Source organism: Lepeophtheirus salmonis, chromosome 2 (assembly GCF_016086655.4).
Source record: "Lepeophtheirus salmonis chromosome 2, UVic_Lsal_1.4, whole genome shotgun sequence".
NCBI lineage: Eukaryota > Metazoa > Arthropoda > Copepoda > Siphonostomatoida > Caligidae > Lepeophtheirus > Lepeophtheirus salmonis.
Window position 1 is genome coordinate 25,172,930 of NC_052132.2, and position 4,890 is coordinate 25,177,819.

A 4,890-nucleotide genomic window follows, 5' to 3' on the forward strand; every position below is an offset into this window, starting at 1 on the left:
CATTAATGACAGAAAAATTACTTCGAAAAGAATACATGTTGAGAGGATCATTGGACTGGCCAAGACCTATAAAATCCTTCAATGGGAACTCGACCGCCCTAAAACTACCTTGGCAGATTATTTATGTGTTTCAATTGTTGTAACTTTAGAAAAAGCATTGTACCTCAAAGTGCATGAAATTTATTTTTATGCTGAAGGTTCACCGTGGGAAAAAGTTACTTATGTGAAACTATAATAATACTTAGAACTTAATCTAGCGGTATTTTTGAACAAAATAATAGTTATTAGTTAAATAATAGAACCAATATTAAATTAGGGAACATATAATTTAAAAAAATATTAATTAAGTAATGTCTCAAAAAATTTTTACCAATTGAGGTATCTTCATGGTATAACTTATCATAAAAAACTTTCCTCATAGTGAAGTTAGTATTGTAAAGTGTCTATAAGTAAAATTCCCTGTAAAATAATAATTTCAATAAGACGCAATGTGATATAAAATATTTATATATTTATTCTTAGGGACTATAAACATATGGCAGCAGAAAATAATGTGTTAGAATATGTTAACATAACAAAAAGGACCAGGTATCTCCTTTTTGATTACGTCTTCCGATGAAGTTGTGAAATAATACTCAACATTTGAGATGAAATGCCCCTACTTAGAAAATTATACAACTATTACCACCTACACCGAGGAAATCAAAATGTTTAGTCATAGCTGATTTGATATGTATTTTACATAATAATAATTATAAAATTTGATGAGAGGAGGCAGTATATCCTCATTAAAGAATTTATTACTCAATATAATTTCCTCAATATAAGTATCTTCAAATGTGAAGACTACAAAAAACCCTTTTGATTTCCTTGCTGCTCGTAGCTGAACTTGAATTTGTTAGTAATAATTGTGATTTATTTTTAACTTAATATCGCTACTACGAATCTCCAAAAATGGAAATTTAGATCCTGGAGCAATTTTATCATAAGGTCCTGAATAAGGAAATTTCACTTGGATGATTGAGTCTTCTTCTACAAGTCCATCTGGAGATGCATCCAAAAAGGGATACTATGCATCAATGGTAACATTTTTTTTTGGTTAATTGGGTAAACTTTTTATAGCCAGAAGACTCATGCGCCTTGGGAAATAGCAGCAGATACAAAAAAAATTTGGGCTGATATATTGACTCTGCCAGTTTGTTAAAGTCTTGCCCATGACATGACTTACTAATGTCACCAAATCTGGAGGCAGTCAATCTCCATATCCGTTCTATTTTCCATGCCGGAGACTACACTTGAGTATTCTTCTCAATTTTATGATATCCTGGTCAGATACTTTGACACAGTCTTTCATCTAATAATAGATAAAGGATTGTGCCAAATATTCGTGATCGAGGATGGCTGTTTTCAGACTTGCAGACCCAAAGCTATATTGCTATGTTGTACTTAATTGAGAATTCAAGATGGTCGTTTTGAACTCATCAACAAATTCAGGTCTGTTGCGGAAACGCTAAGGTCTAGGATCATCGTCATTGTTGACACCTAGTTTTTGTACAGTTAAAGTGGTCTATACTAACATTTTTCAAACAAATCTCTGCACAGTTTTTCAGGCACTACGGGTTCTCCAACATATAATTTTGTGGGACGTTTAAAAGTCTGTAGTGTCTCTGTAGAGGACTTTGATATATATAGAATGCCATTAGAAACACAATTTTCTATTATCAGGAGGGCAGAACCTACATGTTTACAGGTCCCGTGTAGACCGATTCCTGCTACACATTCACAATGGCTATTAACGACCTTTCCTGATTTTGCCATGAAGAACTTTATATTATAATTATTTTTTTTCATTTCAGCTTCAACTCACCAGAAAATAGTGTTGATGTATGTTTTCTTTTGATTCCACGAAGCTCAAGGCCAAGACCGAGTCTTTCATTTTTCCCCTTTGCGCAATATCCAAATTTTGAATATCGTCCCCTACTTGCCGATGTATAACATAATGCTCAATGTGAGCCTTTGATATGGGAGGAATAGACGTCCTATCTGACTTAACAATACTTTTAAGTCCCCAGAATCCCGCCAGATTGGCATTGGAATCCCGTCTGGGATATGAACAACTGGGCCTGGGAAGTAAGCGTTTCGTTGATACGAGACAAGCCGCTCTATCAGATCGGACTTCCTCCCACTTGTCCTTACACCTCGTTTGTTCAGTTCTCTCCTGAGCGCCAATAAAGTCCAGCTTGAATAATTAGAAGAATCCATGGTTTAATAAATTACGTCTGTCGTCTTCTCGTTTTTATAACTAATAAGCATTAAATAGGCAAGTAGTCAATAGACAATAACTAATAATTACTAGTTAACTACTCGTTAACCTGTTTTAAAAAATGGGACTTATAAAGAATAATTTTCATAGCGCCTTCCATGTGATAAATGATAATCATTAATCTCACTCTTAATCTTAGGTTCAAAAATACTATAATTAATTTATAATAAAATATTTTCAGAGCTGCTGTAATCATCATCATCACTTTTCTGAAGCGCTTTATCTTCCTAAATTATGAAATTGTATGCGTAGTATGGAAATAACTATTTTTTACTAACTTTCACTAATATAATATTCAAACAAGGGATCAAATAAACTTAAATCAAATTCTTTGATATTAGCCCCAAACCAATCGATTCTAAAATAAATAATTGCATTTAAACTCCTAACTTAATCAACACAATTACAGGAAAATACTAAATAAATAATTTGAAATTGATTTCAGGATTCAAAAATATATTTAAAAGGACCATATTTATATCATCCTGTATGTATTAAATAATAACATTAAAAAAAAAGTCGAAGTGATAATTATCAGTCCTGAGTATCTAATTCAAAAATGCTAGAAAATTTACAGCGAAATATTAAAACATAGTTATTTCTTTCCATTACATAAGAGATCAGAGGGCTCCGATAAACATACTAGTATTTAGATTTCTATCAATTATATGAAGATAAATTCTTAATAGATGTTGTATAAAAATTATCTTGACTTTCATGAGAAGAAATATTGGTTGCTTTTCTCAGCTTCATGAGAATGAGTAATTCATGAATGGACTATATTATCTTGAAAGATCCTGATCCAAAAGGATCAGAATTGCTGAAAATTCTAGCAGGCCCAATTACATGATGGTCTAACCTTGTATTTCTATTAGCCTTGCCCGTATTATATATTTTATTATGCAAATACTAAGAATTAGAAACTTGCTAATTCGCAAACAAACATACAAACACCTACTATAATATTATATTATAATAGATAGGATGTACCCGTTTTATATACTAAGATAAACTTGCTAATCCGCGTAACGGACATATCTATAATGTTAATATACTACTAATATAGTGGGTTTGTGTATATCAATCATTGTTGGAATCGTTGATAAAGATCGAATTTGATTGTTTGAAAGAGATTATATAAAAAAGGAATAAAAAATGTTGGTGCTTGTATCTTCTAAACAACTTTTTGTGAGTATTGTACTGATCATCAATAAAGAAACTTCCCCTTACTGCTCCGTCACGTTCATCATGCCGAAAAAAAAACCTTTCTTCATGGGTTTCTGACAATGGAGGTACTGATGTGTAGAATTATGATTTCGAAAATAGATGTATAATTGTTCGGTTTCTTGTACTCATTTCGTTATTTATGGCAAGTAATCCGCCACTTCAAAACCTCCCATCATATCAACAACTTAAGTCTTCAAGAAACACAAGATTCAAGGAACGAAGAAGAATTAAACTGTCCATCATACAATTAGTACGTAGCAAAGGTATTTGTATCGTGTAACATACCTATAAATGTTCTGGATCATCTTAATTTCTCCAAGTTTATTGTAAAATATAGTGGAAAAACTCCTCTAGGTCGATAGGTCGTTAACAACTTGGTAGGGGAAGTATGTCCAGGAGTTTTGAATAGAATAAAAGAAGAGGTGGAAGAAAAGGATATTTTCGTTGCACTAGATGAGACAAGATATCATCAAGGGAGGTCAATGACAGCAATTTTGATTGGCCCTTTATACGGACATTTCTGTTGCAGACCTTACCTTATTTACTTGATTGATATTGAGATTACTAAAGCAAACAATGTAATGAACATCGTCATAAGCTGAGTTTTTAAGTTATTGGGAGAAGGTTTTGTCCCGTGTAGACTAAAAGTTTTTATCACTGATGCCGCCTCGTATTGTCTCAAACTAGAAGAAGATCTTCGAAAAAAAAATTCCGGAATTGATTCACATTATATGTGTTGCTCATGGATTACATAGGGTTGCATATATGGTTCAACAAAAGTTTCTTCTAACGAACGAACTTATTTCCAATGTGAAGAAGATGTTTTTGAATTCTGGAAGAAGAAAGAGGGTATTTACTGCTTCATACAAGATTCCCCTCCCTCCATCACCAATTATAACAAGATAGGGAACTTGGTTGAAAACAGAGGAGTACTTCTACCATAATTTCGACGTCTTAAGATAATAGTTAAAAAGCCTAGATGAAGATTTTGATGCAACCAGAAGAGCACAATAAGCATTTAGTAATTATTCCTTGAGAGAAGAAATCGTATTTATACAGAAAAGTTTTCGTTAATTACCTTTGGCAATAACTGCGCTTAAGGAAAGATTGACTCTTCTTACCAGCCTGACCATTGTAGAAAGTCTAACTCGAAAATTTGAAGGAAGAGCCGTCTAAGACCAAGTTAAAAGAAGTGTTTCAAAAGAACCCTGTCTACACAAAACTAAAAGAACTCAGCAAATGAAAACCTTCTATACAAAAATACTACCTATTGTCAAGTGTGATGCTAAGAGAGCTTTTAATATGATGAATATGATCAATACGAAAAGGACGTCCAAACT

The 4,890-nt window shown here is 32.7% G+C and overlaps 1 long non-coding RNA gene across 1 annotated transcript; it reads right to left on the bottom strand.

Moving 5' to 3' along the window:
* Nucleotides 1-503: 503 nt before the first annotated feature.
* On the bottom strand, nt 504-2,369 carry LOC121113559 (uncharacterized). Its single transcript, XR_005863078.2, has 2 exons — nt 1,868-2,369; nt 504-1,805 (listed from the first exon to the last, which is right to left on the bottom strand). It is a non-coding gene; the product is annotated as an uncharacterized lncRNA (long non-coding RNA).
* Nucleotides 2,370-4,890: the final 2,521 nt, after the last annotated feature.